Below are 19,071 nucleotides of genomic sequence, written 5' to 3'. Positions count from 1 at the left end.
ATGGTTAAGAACAGGATCCTGCAGTCTGGCATACTGGGTTTAAATCCTGGCTCCAGATGACAAGCTGTGAGACCTTGTTCAGGGCATTCATTGTCCTCATGGCTGAGTTTCCTCATCTGTGAAATTGCAAGTTATCTCAATGAAATCCCAGCTATTGCAGTCCTGTGTGCCAAGCACATTATGGCAATGAGCTCATTAATCCCTAAAAACAGCCCAACGAGAAAGGCATAATCCACTTGGCAGGGAGACTTTTGAGGTGAAGGGCTGGAAAGAGTTTTGAAACCGCCAAACTTGAAAGAGCCCTCAGAAATTTTTTTTAAAAATCCAAAAGTAGCTTGTAGGTAATTTGGAAATCATTTTGTGGTTTATAGAATGCTTACGATGTGCACATGTTCAGAGACATTGGGTTTACCAGTTGTCCTGGCAACCTGGGAAAGATTTGTTAGAGCATGAGAGGCAGAAGGGAGCCCTATGCTTTTAGTAGCTCATTTAAAATCCTTCCTTCAATAAGTCCTTAATGCCAATAGGTAAAAGTCCAATACCTGAGCGTGTCCTACATGAATCCTATCAAGTTGCCTCAGGCCAAATTACCAGTCTTAACACCTCACACACTAACCTTCCATTCCTGCGTATTGCAAGCTTCTACTCATACCCAACTCTAATGTCCCCTGCTTAGTAGAGCCTTCAATGATTTCTGTGGAGAGAGGTCATTGTTACTCCAGCCCTGTAACCACGGTCCTTTTGAATACCTCTCTACTGCAGCACTTCTTACATCGTGTGTTAATTAAAGGTTTATGTGTCTGTCTCCACTGTTAGTCATGGATAGTGAACTGCTCAAGGTTGGGGTCATGTCCTGGTAATCTTCCATCTTTGTATCCCTAGTACCTGCACATGTCAAGTACCGAGTAAATCAATCAATAAATAACTTTCAATGTTAGTGAAAAAAATCACTCCAGCAAACCAGAATTTTGTTTGGTCTTAATAAATAGTAGCTCCCTCATCCTCGTCATCATCATCCTCAAGCTCATTAAGATCCCAGCAACACAGCCTGTGTAACTGAGAAAACTTAGGACCCTCGATGGAGGATTTTCTTGCACTGTTCTCATAAATAACCAGTGTCAATCAAAAGGCTTTCTTAGAGGTCTCAGATATAACTACCTTCCTCATACAGCCAATCTGCTATGAGATGGCAAAAGCACAAGGACCATTCAAAGGTTGATTTATTGCTCTTGCAGGCACATGGAAGCCTTTGTTCACAGGGGCAGCATATGCAGTAGGCACCCTGGTAAATACATGCATTATGATGAGTATTTATGGTGTAAAGCAGCTCTCCCATAGTGCCAGCTTGGAAGTCAACTGTCCACACACCTCTGGTTCAACCACCTCAGTTATGAAGGAAGAGGTGGTGTTGCAAGGAAGAAAAGCATTCAGTCAGAAGACCCAGGTTTAAGTTTTAGCTCTGCCGCTTAGCAGGTGGGTGACTTTGGACAAATCACTTGCCTCTCTGGGAAACAGTGTCCTCATCTGTAAAATAGGGATGATTTCCCTTGGCTTGTTGTGGGGATGCCACAAAATCAATACCTCAGAAGGTATCTAGCATAGGCCTGACGGGGTGGTCCATGGACATCTGTAGGGTATGAACTTGGCTCTGTGGCTTTGCTCAACTTCTTTCATGACCCTCAACTTCAGGACACAGAATTGTATTCCTATCCATCTACCAGCATCCAATACAAGAGGATGAAGGAAGAGTAGCAAACAGAACGGAAAGACTGAGTCCTTGGAAGAAAAGGTACTTTATCCAATTGGACTAGAGGTGGGACTAAGAGAAAGCATCAGGGAAAACCATCACATACACACACACCCCAGACAGTGAGTGTGATACTGGGGACAAATTCAGAGAAACACCCAGTTTGAAACACAAAGTACTCCCCTTATGGAAAGCACTTACCATTTGTGCCCAGTTTTATGCAGTGCACATTATTAAATTACATGTTGGCTTCACTTGGCTATATGTCAGTATGCATGCGGCATCTCATAGTGTGTTGCTTATTTGTTGGAGTCAAACAGTTACTATTTTTAAAAATCAAAGTATATGTTGGCTCTTGTTCATAGTTGAGACCAAAGAAACAGCAACTTAAAAAATATTTGGATGCACCCATTCATATGGCAATTAATCAATAAAAAATTGTAAAATAACAAGTGTTGGTGAGTATATGGAAAAATTGGAATCCTTGTACATTGCTAGTGGGACTTTAGAATGGTACAGCCACTGTGGAAAACACCATGACAGTTCCTCAAAAAGTTCAACATAGAAGTACCGTATAATCCAGCAACTCCACTTCTGGATATAATATACCCAAAAGGATTAAAACCAGGAACTTAGATACTTATACACCAATGTTCATAGCAGCGTCATTCACAGTAGCCAAAAGGTGGATACAACCCAAATGTCCACCAAAAGATGAATGGTTAAACAATATGTGGTATATGCATACAATGGAATATTACTCAGCCTTAAAAAGGAAGGAAATTCTGATACAGTGTTACAACATGGATGAACCTTGAAGATGTTATGCTAAGTGAAATAAGCCAGACATAAAAGGACAAATTTTGTATGGTTCTACTTATATGAGGCAACTAGAATAGCTAAATTCATACAGACAGAAAGTAGAATGGTGGTTATGAGGGGTAAGGAGGAAGAGGCAATGGGGGATTTTTGTTAAATGGGTGCAGAATTTCTGTTTGGGATGATGAAAAGTTCTGGAGCTAGACAGTGATGATGGCTGTACAACCTTGTGAATGTACTTGATACCACTGAATTCTACACTTAAATGTGGTTAAAACAGTAAATTTTATGCTGTGTCTATTTTATCACAATTTTTTAAAACTTTAAAATATATATGGAATACATATCTGTGACGCAGTGATTGGGATGGTTCTCAATTTCTCCTTAATTGTTTCAGTACAATAGCTGGCAAACTGGCAATGGGGGAAACGTCCCAACATCAGTGCCCTTCTGGAGACCTGCATTTGGAAGGATCCTGAAGGGATAGTCTTTTCAATTCCTCCTCGTGAATGTCCAAAACCCTGCCAACAGGGCTGGTAAAATGTTGAAAGAGCCCATTCCTTCTGGGGCCTGACACTCCCTGGCAGGTCCTTAACCAAAAACAAACCCACCCTATCATCCTATTCTGAGCTTCTGTATCCGGGTCACCAAATGACCAGCTGGGGCTCCTCAGAATCCAGTTAGGTGGCCAGAACTAATTCAACAAACTGGTGATATAGCCTTAATAGCTTAACAGGCTACCTTTCCCAGAAATCATATTTACATTGTCATTGGGTTTTCTGGAGACAATAGTTTAAATTGAAAGAGCAAATACAAATCTGCTCTCTCAACAAATATTTGTTGCTATGGGACACACAGTAACACAGCAACAGAACACTTTTCCTTTCAAGGGTGCGCAGGTCACATGCTGCAGGTAGCTGCAGTTAAGGCATGAGTTCACTGGCCCCAAAGGAAAGAACAGAACGCTGGACATTGCAGAGAACCAAGGGCACCTTTCTGTTTCGTGCCAGTCTCAGCCTATGGACAGTGATGCTAGAAATGCCAGGGGGCACTCTCCTGGGCCCGGGTTCCCCTTCCAGAACCCATGTTGTGGCTGGACCACCCCTGTGGTGCTTATTCTGACTGCAAGACGCCCTCAGCAATAACCATCAGGAAACTTTGAAAGAGAGGGTTCATTACTCACAAGTCCTAGAAGGTACGCAGCACACCGGGGGCCACACAGCCAGGTCTCGTGGAGGGTGAGGTCAGGGAGCCTGGGGTTCTGCTTTCACTGGGGTTGAGGGTGGGGTTCACTCTTTATTGGTGAATTTAAAACATAAGAGTGGGAATTAAAGCTCAGAAAGAAAAGAAGAAAAGAAGCGGGCAACCGGTCAGTTATCTAAACCAACCAAAGATCTCTGAAACAAAGGAACTTGTCAGGGGTGGGGCAATGTGGCCTGGGTCTAGCCCTGTGGCTGGCAGTGTGTTTATTCAACATGTTTATTCCAGATAGCCATCTTTGAGGTGGATGCCTGAACAATCCAAGCTTAAATCAGGCACTCAACTTACAGAAAGAAAAACCAACTGGGAAGGCTTAACACTACCCTCTCTAAGCCTCTAAGCATGGGTCCCCTCACTCGTGAAGGGGACTCTTGGACTGCTTTCTCTCTGGGGCCTTTTCAGACCTAAACTGCACTGATTATGTTCTGCTATGATATTTGACAGCTCAGCTCCAGCCATACAAGCCTCTCAAGTTTCTCACCTGAGCCACATGCCAAACAGAGGGCTTGGTGAGTAAATAACACTGTCTTCCCGCCCAGTTAATTCCATAGGTTTCCTGAACAAGCACAAGGCCAGTGTAGCTTTCATCCTCCATGTCTGTGGTTATTGGATTACCCCCCAGGTTCCAGCTAAATTCCATTAACTGAAAGCTGGACTTTTGAAACAGACTGAAATTTATTCCCAAATGAGCTGGGGCAGAGCCCTAGAGGGCTGTTTTTGCTGGCCAAAAGCAGGCAGGATGAGCACCCCAGAGCAGCTTTGGTCCAAGAGGGTAAGGGGTGGATCCTTGAAGGAGGCAGGAAAGAAGGGGGGTGGGGGGAGATGGGGGTTGCATGGATTCCACAAGGAGGAGGAGCCATGGTGAGCTGTCCCCCCTCTCCCAGCCCTCCTGGGCAGCTCAGGCCACGCCCTCCCCCACAAGCAATTCTAGCACAAATGGGTAAAGATAGGACTGAAGGGAAATCTTGGGCTCAGGGCAAGTTGCCCACCACCCACTCAGCTGACTGAACAACCCCGTCTAAGAGCATCAGAGCAGCTGCCTGCCCTCAAGCACTTGCAGCAGGTCCAGCATGTGCTGTACGCTGGGCAGACATTATCTCATTTAATTTTCAAGCAAAACAGGAACTATTATCTCTTCTTTGTAAGTGATGGGACTGAGACACAAAGATGTAGGCTGACCATGCAAGAAAGCAAATTTGTAGCTCCTCTCAGCTACCCTCATAAATGACATTTTTTAAAGACTCAATTCATGGCGTGCCTTTCACCCACCATCCACAAAGCCTTCCTCATTTTCCTAATTAGAGGTGGGTGCCTCTCTAAAGTCCCCCAACCTAGGATAGCGCTTTCCCCTGCCTCTGTCCTTAGAAGAGATGGGCATACATTCGAGGCCCCTCTGGACTGCACTTGGGTGCCAGGCTCATGTGTCTTGTCCATCTTGGATCCCAAGTGAGCTGAGCCCAGGGCTGGAGCCCACAAGGCCACGTGGGTAACACAAGAGGAAACCATCAGAACACGGGATGTTTTGCCAGGGGTTCCTTCCCAGGGCTGCAGACATTGAAAGGACCACCAGACACCCTGTTCCCATCCTCCAGGCCTGGGGGAGAGCAGGGCTGACTCTTGCCTACTGTCTGTAACTAACACCGAGGCCAGACCTTGTAGTGTATGAGCCCCGGGTATTTTCTCGGTCTTATGGAGTCAGTTGCCTTGAAAATATCCAACAGCTGTGCATTCCACAGTCAATTGTACGTTAATCATGCATCACAGGATCTGCTTGATTCTCTCATCACACTTTCTTTTCTTTCCCACAATCTTATCAGGTCCTCCTGCTATTGCTATTACCTGGTCAGGATCCCAAAGCCCGGAAATAAAAATGACTCACCAGAGAGGCCAGGCCAGCTCAGGGCAGAGTGGGGGCCAGGACGGGGCAGGGGTGGGGCTAGGGCTGTCAGAGTGGGAGGAGTCTGTGAGGAAGCTTATGCAGAAGGAAACTGTTTGTTGTGAAACGTTTAATTGTCACACTTGGGGGTAATTTATAATCAGGAAAATTAAGTGATTCCATTAGCCTCCTGTCGCTTTCCAAAATAAATCTGTCAGAGTGGGACGAGGGGGGAAAAGGAGATGAGAGCTGCTCTGTTTTAATTTGTTTTTCTGCTGATTGCCAAATGGAGGTCCAGGCTCCATTTATCTATGGGAAGGGAGTTGGCGATGGTCCTGCGTGCGCCTCTCTGCTACATTCAGCCCCCCTGCAGCCACATTTCCATACCAGAATGAAAAAACAAGCCCAGCTTGGGAAAATGGGACAAGTGCCCAGTCAATGCGGAAAGAGACCAGAGGCCTGGGAGGTGGAGGCAACTCTGCCACCAGCTGGCTCTGGGGCCCTGGGCGACTCATTACCGGCTCATACATGAGATTCTCAAATGGTCATGCCCTCCCCGCCAACATCCCCTAAGCACCGACTGATTCAAACTTCCAATAATCCTTGTGCCTAAGTCCAACATTTGGCTTATAAGAAGAGCTCAATCAATGGCAATGGTCTCCTTCCCTCCCCACCGCCAGGTATATTGCTCTCTGTGTCTAACAGATGTGGTCCTGCGGGAGCCCATGGTGGAGCCAGAACAGGGACCCACATCTACGTCCTCAGCCAGTACTCTAAGCCCCTGCCCTGCACTGCCATCTCCTCCCCTGTGGGCCCAGGGAATGCTCTACAGGCTCCTCAGTCATCTACAACACAGCAAAGTGAAGTCCTGTCTCCGCCCTATTGCTTTCTTCTTTGTATCTGAACTAGTCCAGAGCCTAACCAAATGCAAAAGTGCTTTTTTGTATTCCCAGTACTTGACACTCAGCAGGTAACCCAATGTATGTTTGTTGAATAATTGATCTCTCTGTAATATGAAATTTCTCACTTAGCTGAATGGATAACCAGATCATAACCAAGGGACAGAGAACTGTGCCTTTTTCACGGAAAATCTAAATATCTGGAGGAGAGCTGATGACTATCTCATAATTCCAGTAAAGAAGCCAAAGTATGCTCCTCTACCCAAGAGCTCCAATTTCCTCAGCAACTCCATCGTGGCTCCAAAGAGATGAATGCCACCAACTGATAAGGGTGCCAGAGGCCATGGGCCACAGAAATCTGCCTTTCCCAGATGCCCAGCCCTGGCCATGGACCCAGGGAGCAGCAATCTTTCTCCTGGCACAGTTCCCTGGTTGCTTCCTCGTCTACAACGTGATAACAGAGCAGCAAGGCTCAGCCCCTGTAGGCAGAGCCCGGACCCAGGCACCGTGTGAGATCTTCTGGAGGGTTCAGTGCCAGGGAGTCAGGGCACTTCATGGTCCAGACAGGCACCAAGCTCAAAGCCAAGGGGGCCCAACTCGGCCACATGCAGAGGTCCAAGACACGTGGCTGCCATTATCAAGGAGTTATCCTGGGTCTCCAGTCACATTCCGTGTGCTGGGAGTGAGACTTCCCCACCATGGACAATGTGTCTGACCCCACTCCCAGCCCACCATCCGCGTTCACTCAGTAATCCACATCTGGAAGGAACATACGCCCTGGACACAGTCTGGGTGGCTTTGTAAATGAATAAATAGCTTTGTTTAGCATAAACCACTCAAACTATTTGAAGATGTGCCTGCCAGGGAGCCAATGAACACCGGCTGGGAGCGAGATCCAGGTGCCTGCCCCAAGTTTTTCACATCCTGGTCCCTACTCTCCTAACGTGGGTGTGGAGGGTAGAGCCATCCCCATCTCTTGAATGATGGCTACCTTGATCCCTTATCTATATCTGCCATGAGCTAGCTAGACAACATCAAGCAAGTCCCCCAAATCAGTGTGTCTCAAATTTTAATGTGCACACAAATCACCTGGTGAGCTATTGTTAAAACATAGATTTTGATATAGTAGGACTGGGGAGGGACCTGAAATTCTGCATTTCTAACAAGCTCTACTACTGGTTAGAAATGTAGATGCTACTGGTCTGCAGACCATTTGAGTAGCAATGCCCTAAACTCTCTGAGCCTCAGTTTCGTCTATAAAATGGGGCTCACACTAGCTACCTAACAAGGTTGTTGGAGATTAAACATCATGACACATGCGAAGCACTCAGCAAAGTGTCTGGCACATAATGGGGCATGTAATAAATATGAGCTTCCCTGCCCTTCCACACCTTTCTAGCTGACCCCCGAGCCAGTGATTCTTGACCTTGTTTGGCTAAGAGACCCCTCAGAGAACCCAATGAAAACTAAAGGCTCTTTAGCAGTCAGGATGGGCAAGGCTGTGCTGTGGTAACAACCAAGTCCAGAATCTTCGTGGCTTAACACAACCAAAGTTTACTTCCTGTTCCTGCTACATGTCCAGCATGGGTCAGCAGGGCTTTTCTTATTATGGTCATTCAGAGACTCAGCCTGAAAGAGGTTCCATCTCAACATACAAGTAAAAGTCCATGACCATACTGGCACACAGTGACTCACACATTGGCACTTACAGCGTCTGCTCAGAAGCGACCTATGTCACTTCCATTCACATTTCAAAGGCCAAAACAAGTCCCAGGGCGATGCTTCATTTCAAAGAAGCCAAAGAAGTGCAGTCCTACCCTGTACCCAGAAGAGAGAGAGTCACAAGTATTTGGTAAAGAACACTAAGGATTACCACCCACCTACTTCCCAGGAAAAAGAATGCAATATAGAAGCTTGCCCATAATTCCAGGAGGTCCACAGCTCCCCCCGCCTCCAAAGCCTGGTCCACCCTTTACACTTTCTTATCATGGTCAAAGCAGATTGGGGAGAAGTAGTGCTCATTCATCAATTCGATAAATGTCAGTTGAGTATCTACTATGTCAGGCATATTCTGGGTGGGAGGTCCATGCCCTCACAGATCTTATAGAGGGGATAAACAGATAATAACTGAGGAAGTTACAGCAGGTAATAAGTACTGTCAAGGTAATGAACAACAGTGTGATGTCACAGAGTAACTGGGAGGTGGAGAGAGACCTACATTAGACGGAGCGCTCAGGGAAGGCCACTCTGAGAGGAGACACCTGAAATCAGAAGTGAAGGGTCAGAAGGAGCCAGATCTGTGCCAAGCTAAAAGAAGAACATTCCAGGCAGAGGGAACAGCAAGTGCAAAGGCCATGTGGCAGGAAGAGATCAGTGTGCTGGATGGATGGACAGAAGGCCAGTGTGGTGACGGCTTACAGAGTCAAGTGTGCAGTGGCAGGAGGTGTGATGGGAGGTGGATTCAGAGAAGTCAGCATGGGCCTGATTGTGCAGGCTCTGGGTGTGTGTTCATGCTACCTGACCCAGATCCTGGGTGTCCTTCTCCACTGCAAGGGGAGTCAGAGATATCCTGAAGACCGTAGTAAAGAATCAACTGTAATCTTAGGACAACACAGCCCGAAGCAGAAGCCAAGACTGTGAGGGCAGATGACACTAGCGCTAAGCCCCGTAGCCTTGAGAAGAAGATCCTCCATTAACATCTGCTTTCCCAGTCTCCTCTCTCCCCTCTACAGGGCCCACTTGAGGGCTTCCTTCTATAACTCAACACATCTCTCTTTTCTCTCGTATGAAGACCCATAGTGCCTTTCTCTTCTCCCCTTGGCTGCACCGGACTGGCCTCTGTGTCTCCAGAACAAGTTTTCTGCTTTCCTACCACCAAGGTTATGATGTTCCTCCTTAAAATTCTGTTCCATGTCTTCCCTAACTGAACGTGGACTATTCATCCTGCAGAAAACAGCTTAAATCCCACCTCCTTTCTGACAACTCTAGGGATCCGCCCCCTGCCAACCGCAGCTGGAGCCAGCTGACCTCTTCTTGAAATTTTACATCTTCCCCAGCAGCACTGACTTGGCCTAATGGCATTGGTTGCTGTTTCACATGCACTTCTTATCTCTTTGAGGAAATGGTAAGCTCCTGGAGGGCAGGAGTGATGAAGATGAGCAAGTGCCCCTTGGGTACCCACCAGAGTGCCTAGCACAGAGTTGGTACTCGGAAAATGGTCTGACTTGTTAAGACAGAGGCAGCAAACTGGGAAACGTATCAACATTGCCATCTGTGCCCAGGTCCCCTGGACGACAGGGTTGGGCTCATCTCTGTATCCCCAGTCCCCTAACACAGGGCCTGGAGCTGGCCAGGACTCCATGAATGTTTGTGAAATAAACCTCCAGACTCATCTTAGGTTGGTGATTTGGGATAAGTGATTTGACATCTCTGAGCCTCAGTTTCCTTATCTCTAAGCCAGAGATGATGAGCTCCTCCCACATAAGGTTATTCTGAAGACCATATAAAACATGAAAGGATTTTGGTAACTGTGGAGTTCTCACATATTATGAATGACTGAATGGATCCCTTGTCATTCCGCAGTGGACACCACACCCAGCTGAGTAGGATGTGAACCAGAGAGTCGACTGAAGTACATCCTGCTTCCTACCAGAACAGGTCAAACCAAAAGCAAATAATAACAGTGTTGTGTTTCAGAGAAGAGTGTCTGTGCTTTGAAGGATGAGTGCCATCTCACCCACCATGTCTGATATCAACACTGCTTGCCCTCTGATTCTTTTTCTTGCCCTTGTGGGGAGAGGGGAGGGAAGCTTGGGCAGTCAGGTCTCATGCTGTTCTCGGTCCCCAGCCTCCTTCCATCTTGTTTACATTTCAGGGGGACTATTTGAGTTGGGTTGCTCTGCAGAGATCTGCTCTGGCTTCCTGCACATTCTGTACATCAGAGGAGAGCCTGAGTGGCAATGATAAAGGTCAACGAGTCCATCATATGTGCAGACAAGAGGTTTAGATCCTACAGGGCAGTGAATGATGCAGACCTGGAAGCCAGCACCTTTCAGCACCTACACGCCCAGGTAACATTCCACCGGCAGACAGGGCTGAGGGACATTCTGGCTCTGCCGCGTAGGAACTGTGTGATCTTGGGCAAGTCCCTTAGTCCTGTAAAGCTTCAGTTTCCTCCTGGACCTACTTCATAAGGTTGAATAACAATGGTACAAATGCATCCAGAGAATGCTTGGAGAGCACTTAGCATAGTGCCTGGCACGTGGAAGAGCTCAATCAATTTTAGCTATTTTCATTATTATACCATCAAGGCACAGGTTTAGGGTTTGAAAAGTATCCATTTGGAGGGCTGGAAGCTAGGACCCCGACATCCACTCACACCTCCCCAAAGGAAAAGAGCCACAATCCCACAATGCATGTCCCTAAGACACTCCCCCATGCCCACTCCTCACCCTCTCAGAGACAAAGGTGTCCGAGCCCTGTGAGCTTCTGCTGTACAACATATACAGAACAGACTGGAAAGTCTCTACACTGGCAGGTTTCCAGTCCCCGGTTGCTCACGTAACGGCCACATGGCAGAACACCCCTTTTGAATAGGAAGTGAGAGAGGTGGCACGACAGAAGGCAGAGCTCTCAAACATTCCTATCCCAGAGCCAAGCCAGCCCAGGCACAATTCAGGACCACCATGGAAGTCTCACCTCATCAGCTGATGAACCAAGACATGTCTGCCTTCCCCCCCACCCCGTGCAGCACCCATGTGCTGGTCACCCATCCGCCTCACTCATCAGACTCAGAAACCTTCAAAGGCAGAGACAAGTCTGCTCGTCTTTAGGGACCCAACACCTGATGGACAATATGCACTCAACAAATGCTTGTTTAATTCAACTGAGTTGAGAGAATCCTATTTCTCTCCCCAAAGTGCTGAGAGCAATAAGCTCTACTTACCTAGTGAGGCAGCTCCCAGAAAACTCCACCAGCTTTCCTGGGGCAGATGCACACCCAGACCAGTGACCAGTCTTCTCTGCTCCATACTGGCATTTCGGTCTTGAGCTGTTAGTTACCTGTTCACATCTGCCCCCTATCTGGATGGATGAACTTCTGAAGAGTAGAGACACTCCATCTTCTGGAGCAGAGGGGGCAGGAAGAGGCTCACCCATGTTATTGAGGCCAATCTGCTTTACTCAAAGTCTGTTGATTTAAATGATAGTTTCATCTAAAAAAAAAAAAAAATCATAGAAACATCTAGAATAATGTTAGATCAAATATCTGGGTCCCAAGGCCTAGCAAATTTGACACATAAAATTAACCGTCATATCTTCATTCTAACAAATCGTGCTTCCTGAGGGAAGGGCCTAAGCACGACAAAGGTGAGCTTGAGGGCAAGGTCAACTAGGGTAGAGGGCCTGTGACGACCAACTCCAATGTGGTCTCAGGCAGCATCAGTAGAAGTCAAGGGACCTGTTTGCTTTCAGGGAGGCTAGACCAGGGCTGTCCTGATTCGAATGTGCATGTGAATCACCAGGGATCCCGGGTGGGGGCCTGAGATTCAGCGTTTCTCACAAGGCCCCAGGCACTGACTGCTGCCGGTCTGAAGGCCACACTTTGAGGAGCAGGGTGGAGGGGTTAAAAGCACAGGCCCTGGGATTAGATTCCCAGGTCCAGGCCCAGCTCTACCCCCTTACTTGCTATGTAACTCTGAGTAACTGCGGTACTTACCCTGCATGAATCTCAGTATCCTCATCTATAGGTGGCTAATAATAGTATCAACTTTAAAAGGTCATTGTGAAATTAAAGAGAAAATGAACACGAAGTATAGTGGCACAGAGTTCAAGCCCAGTAAAAGTTGTTGGCTACTACCATTAATATACTATGCGCACCAGATTTTTAAAGAGTCCATGTCAAGTAAGATATAAATAAATCCCATATCCATTGATGTGCATGGTAAAGGGACCTAGACATAAAACCACAGGAAGAACCATTAATAAAATTGAGAACATTCTCCCTGGAGAAAAATAGATGTAGGAAGGAGGCAGAGGGGGAGTGAAGGCAGAAAAAGAAATGATTAAGGGTTCCCTGAACACACTTGAAAAAGACTATTCGTGGAAATGAAGTGAGAATTATCCTGCAAGGCTCCAGAAGGTTAAACAAAGACCAAGAGGGCTTCCCTGGTGGCGCAGTGGTTGAGAATCTGCCTGCCAATGCAGGGGACACGGGTTCGAGCCCTGGTCTGGGAAGATCCCACATGCCACGGAGCAACTGGGCCCGTGAGCCACAACTACTGAGCCTGGGCTCTAGAGCCGGTGAGCCACAATTACTGAGCCTGCGCGTCTGAAGCCTGTGCTCCTCAATAAGAGAGGCCGCGACAGTGAGAGGCCTGCGCACCACGATGAGGAGTGGCCCCCACTTGCCACAACTAGAGAAAGCCCTCGCACAGAAACGAACACCCAACACAGCCATAAATAAATAAATTAATTAATTTAAAAAAAAACAAAGACCAAGAGATGGAGCTTCCTGGGAAGTCAAGATGGGATCAATAACAGGACTTGAGAGTAATCGAAGCTGTCCAAAAGTGAAGCATGCCGCGTGGACTGAGAGATCCATCCACCCCGAGAGCCGGGCCAGCAAACTGCACCGCCACCCCTTAGTCCCAGGCCACGAGGCTGGTGTCACAAATCCATGGGACAATTCCTCAAACCCTCCAAGCACTTCTCGAACTTGGAGCAGCTGACATCAGTGGCTCTCCCTGAGAATGGTCTCCAATGCACAATCCTGGCACTCCAGCCCTGCTATCCAAGGGCCTCTCCCAGGGGACACTTGGCACATTGCAAGCTTAGTCATGATGCCTCAGACAATTCATTCAGATTTATTCAATTCCATTACCAGGCCCTTTGGGAGGAAAATAGGAAAAAGAATCAGTACATGTGCTGGCCAGAGAAGCAGCGTGTCCAAATAGCCCATCCCCCGCCCCCCATGAAACCACAGGCCTGTCCTCCTGCGGCCTCCCAGACCAGGGCTGCCATGTTGCCAGGATGCTCCGGCAGCCACACTGCTTGGTCAGACGTTGGAACGCCTTGTCTATACCAGTCAAGACAGTTCCCTCAGTACCCTCTGCCCCAGCCCCTCCTCTAGGACCCCCGGACGCCCACAGTCTAGCAACCAAAGGGTTAATGTCTGGCACACTGGGGTTCTGGTCTGCCCAATAGCCAGTGACCAGCTGTGGAATATTTTGCTCGTCATTCTACTTTCTGGATGTGCCCCCAGGACTCACCGGCCACGTGCTGCTCGCCTCATGCACGTGGCTGATAATTCCCTCCATGCTGAGCAAAGCCTCCTGAGAGAGAAACCACTGCTTCCCCAAACCCATGTGGCTCCATGCAGCCTTATATCCTCATCTCCTGCCCCCCCACCACCCTCCCGGTACAAGAGAAGAAAACCTGGGAGAGAAATAGGATGAAAAGGGCAGAACCACAGCAGGGAGGGGTGGGTACCTGGGCCCAGCTGCTGGGTTGGGTGTTGGACCATCTAGGGAGACTCTTTGCCCCAACATGGGAAGGAACAGCCCTCCATGTCCTCCTACCCCTTGGGGATGGGGGCTCATTTATTCTTCCTGCGGGAACAGTGAGTCACTCAAGGCCAAGGACAGATTTGGGGGTCAGGCAGATAGTCCTAACTTCAAATCCTGGCTCTGCTGCTCACTACCTGTGTACTTGTGAGGTAACTAAGCCTCTCAGAACCTCAGTTTCTTCATCTGTAAAATGGGAATGAGAATAAGAATAATACCTGCCTCGCAGGGATGTCATGAGATTAAAAAGAGATTAAAGCACATAAAACACTTAGCCCGCTCCTTGGCATTCCATACTGAATCAACGTGGGAGTCACACCTCACTGGAGATACCCTGGCCCCCAAGCCTGGCACAGAGCGGCCTCTGACTAAATGCCCATCAAACTGAATCAAGCTAGGTTCTGTCAGGAATACTCACCAGCTCCCAGGTCTGTCCTAAAGTGGATTCCAGGGGTGGAGGCAGCTGTGTCCTGGCACCCCCTCTCCTGTGTCAGCAGGAGCCAAGGCCAGGGAGATGGGGACATCCCCATCCGAGCTCTCCCGGGGAAGACAAGAGCTCTGCCGAGTTCAGGGAGCCCATGGCTCATGCAGCTGAAGCCGCTTCAAAGTCACAGCTCCTTCAGCCCAGGGTCCGGGGAGGGAGACCTCCCAGTAGGCCTTGCTCCTATGTCTATCAGGCCCAAGCAGCTTTAGCCTGAATGTTCTAACGTCTCTCTGCCTGATGCCCTCCCCGTCCTCAGTTAAAGGGCCTCCTCTGCAGGGGCTTCTTGCAGTGAGTCCAGAAGGGAGTTGGACCCACACCTGTCACAACTGGCCCCAGCAGGCTCCACTGACTGCTTGACCAACCCATTGAGAAAGGCCTACAGGCGACTATGGTCCTGGGCACTAACCCCCAGCCGGCCCGGGCTCCTGGCACTGGGCCTATTCAGACAACTCTGTTAACAGTCGGGCGCCTGTTGTGTGCCAGGCTCTGTGCCCCTTACAGGGGAGAACGGGGCACTCAGTCTGCAGAGGGAGGGAGGGAGCAGGATGAATGCACCAACGCCCATCATCTGAGGCTGCGGTGGAAAGGGCCGCAGGGGCCTCTCACGGATGCAGCAAAGAGCTGCAGGGTTCCCGAGGATGCTTCGGCGGGGACACAGGACTAGCACCCCATCCGTCAGAGAGGTGCTTACAGACCAGTGGAGAAGCGCTCCCAGGGGATAGGATAGAGACGACAAGAGCATATGGGTCGTTCCTGGTGAGGTGGGGGCCCAGGAAAGGCAGGGGTGAGCATGTGAAGCACAGGGACACCAAGTCCATGCACCTGGGATCCAGGGGTGCTCAGAGAAACACTGACTTGGAGACCAAGACACACACATGCAGGGATCAGGGGAAGCGGCCAGAGGAGAGAGCCCTGGAAGCTGCTCTCACACATGCTGTCCCCCTTCCACGGAGCAGGGGGTGACCTCAGACCCTGGAGAACCCCAAGTACTAGTACAGGTACCCACCCTCTCCTCTGTGAGAGGCTCCTGAAGAGACCACGCCCTAAGAGGTGAGTCTGATTGCTTTCAGCCAGTCATGGTGGTCCTTTGGGCTTGGACATGTGATTCTGCCCAATGAGATGTAAGCCTGATGGAGGGCCACTGGGCAAGGTCTCCTTGCAGGTGGGTGATGGCCACCAGATGGCAACAACATGGATATGTCACCTGGAGATACTGCATCCATCCAGTGACCCTGAGGGGCGCCATCCTGGAGGCAGAGCTGAGAGAAACTAAGAGCCGGTGCAGCTGGAGCTCAGGGGGCAGGGGGGATAACTCCCTGCCTCTGGACTTCTTATTATGAGCAGTAATAAATGTCCGTACGCCCAAGTCCATCCGCTCAGAGTTTTGTTACCGGCAGCTGCAGGCCTTCTAAGAGATTTAGGGATCCCGTCTCCCCTCCTGTCCCCACATCCAGCTTGAGAAACATCCAAAGCCTATCCAAACTAGGGTTGCCAAATAAAACTAAGGTTAGCAAATAAAAATACATGACGCCCAGTTAAATTTAAACTTCGGGTAAACAAGGAATAATTTTTCTAGGATAAGTATGTCCTGTACTATATTGGGGACATATTTATCCTAAAAAATTATTCATTTGTTTATCTGAAATTCAAATTTAACTGGGTATCTTATATTTTCCCTGCAAGTCTACTCCAAATCCCTCATCTTCTCTTACCTAGTATTAGACTATGCTCCAAAATGGTTCCACTGCCCTTGGGGCTTCTGGGGTGGCACCAATACACCCCCTGGGGCAGCCTAGGATGTGCTCACAGAGCCCCACGGACCACCTTCTGCCCCCGCTCAGTGCTCTGGGGTTAGGGCTGGAGGGGGCCCAATACACGGTCCCTCTTCCCTACCAGAGCCTAACAAATGACGAAGAGAGAGGAGTGGGCAGGAGAGGAGATCAAAATATCACCTTGATGGCTGAGAAAGCCGATTTGGGGGAATCGTGGCTGAGAGCTGCAAGCACCTGGGCCTCCTAATACTGAACCCCAGAATTAGACAAATCACCTACCCAGCCCCAGGCAGCCCTGGACCCTCCAGCCCTACTGTGAGCAGGGTGGGGGAGGGGAACTGCCATCTCCCTAACCCTTAGCAGGACCAAGAACAATGGAGACTTTCTCCCTCTGACTTGCTTCACTTAGTATAATAATCTCTAGTTGCTGCAAATGGCATAGAATGGATAAACAACAAGGTCCTACTGTATAGCCTGGAGAACTATATTCAATATCCTATGATAAACCATAATGGAAAAGAATTTTGTAAAAAGAATGCATATATATGTATAACTGAATCACTTTACTGAACAGCAGTAATTAACACAACCTTGTAAATCAACTGTTCTTCAATTTTTAAAAAAAATCCTTCTTTAAAACAACAACAACAACAATGGAGACTCAGGCAAGAGGAAATGATGAAGGTTCTCACGACCTGTTTCTTCTCCCAAGCTCACTCATCAGCTAAATCCTGTCTGCCTTCCTCCCACCCACTCCCTTGGGAGAAGAGAGGTCTGGAGTATTGGGCTAACAGGTGGGCGTCCACATGGAAGGATCACCCGTGGGGCTTGATCCCGCCCCCTTCAGCAGCTCCAGGGAGCCCTGCTGCCCCCACCAGCAGCAGGCCACTCACACGAGTGCCCTTGGATGCCGAGGCCTGGCCCATGGACTTAACTAGTCAAAATGAGCCCTGGCCAACAAACAGAGCTCACGGCCAACCTGTCTTGATGCAATTTTCTCATCTGTGAAATGGGGAGAAGAAGAGCCCTTACCTCAGAGGGCTTGTTCACAGATAAGCCCACAGCCCATCAACCAACACAGAGAGCACTCAGCATGGGCTGTGGCTGCTTCCATCCCTGGCCCCATCCCACCAGGCGGGGAAGTGGGGTGACTAGGCAAGGATGAGGCTCTTGAGGGAGGAGAGAAAAGAGGAAGAAAAGGAGGGCTAAGCTGACTTAGTGTGAGACCTGAACCTGGAAACCAGCTGGGGGTTGGGCCGTTTGGAGGAGGAGGAGGGATGAACTGATGAATGGGGGTTGGTCTGGCCTCCAGGGTGAGCTCAGGGAAGAAACAATGCCCTGCAGATAGCATGAGATGGAGGAAGGGAAGCCCTCTGTCCCCCATCACACCCTCAGAACCACATGGTCTCACAGTTCTGACAAGCTTGGGGTCTCAGAGTTCTGACAAGCATAGTGTAGGCTATGACTCAGGGCGTGGCTCCAGGCCCAGCCAGGGAGGTTCATGGGACCCGAACAGAAGCCACAGGAAACCAACAGCAGAGACAATGAAAGAAGTAAAGGGCAGCTGGATAGACCCTTGGATACCTGAGTTCAAGGCCAGATTCCAGATCAGGCATTCATTCCCTTGCTTCTTTACATATATGTTCATTCATTCATTCCACAAAATTAATTATCTCATCTGCCCTGGGCCCTGTGCTAAGCACTGGGGATATAAGGGTGAACATGACAACTATGGCCCCTGCCTCCATGGAAGAGCTTTCTTGTACTGGGAGAGTTGGACCCAAACAAATGCATGAAATAACTGCACATCATGGACAGTTCTGTGAGGGAAACACGAGAGCTGAGATAAAGAATTATAGAGTCCAGCTGTAGAAGGGTGATCAAGGAAGTCCTCGTCAAAGTGGTGACATATTCACAAGGATCTAACGGATGTGAAAGAGCCAGCTCTGGGAAGAGATTTTCAGGTAGACGGTGCAGCAAGTGCAAAGGCCCTGAGGTGGAAAAAGGCAAGAGGATTTAGGGCTGCAAGATCAATGCCCAGCCCTGTTCTCCATGTGGAGGCCACAGTGCTTCCCTCCACACTCCACCCTGGTTAGGAATGGCTCAGCCCACGGCTGGGATGACACCTGCCGGGTGAAGGACCAGGAGTGCAGTCAGGGGACACGATCAGGGTGAGGGCTCCTGCACACCCACTCACTTAGTGGGGAGTCAGTCACCACAAGGCAGTTAGAAAGCATGGCAGGCAGAGTATTCCTGGATGCCCATTTGTGAGGCCGCAGTGTAGGGAGGTGCCCATTTGTGATGGCTGGAAGCCTCTGGAAGGCTTCCTGGAGAAACCTCACAGAGGGCCCATTTGGACAGGCTTGGGGTGTCCAAAATGAGAACAACACAGGACGGGAGTGAGTCCTGGCCATCTGTGGGGCAGAGAAGAAATCTTGGTGCCCAGGTCCACCACAGGGCAGCAATGATGTCATGAGAGGGGGCAGTTTTCTTTATACTTGCTGGGGTGGAGGAAAAGGGAAAAAAGAAAACCATTAAGGATGCTTGTTGGCTGCCCACTCATCTCCCAGCCCTCTTTTCCTCTTCCCAACCAAACCCAGATTGACACTGGGATGGCCGCCCTTTACACACACACACCACGTGCTTTGCAGG

Source organism: Balaenoptera borealis (assembly GCF_965194805.1).
Source record: "Balaenoptera borealis genome assembly, chromosome: 10".
Lineage (NCBI taxonomy): Eukaryota > Metazoa > Chordata > Mammalia > Artiodactyla > Balaenopteridae > Balaenoptera > Balaenoptera borealis.
Note: the sequence above shows the minus strand (reverse complement) of the source record.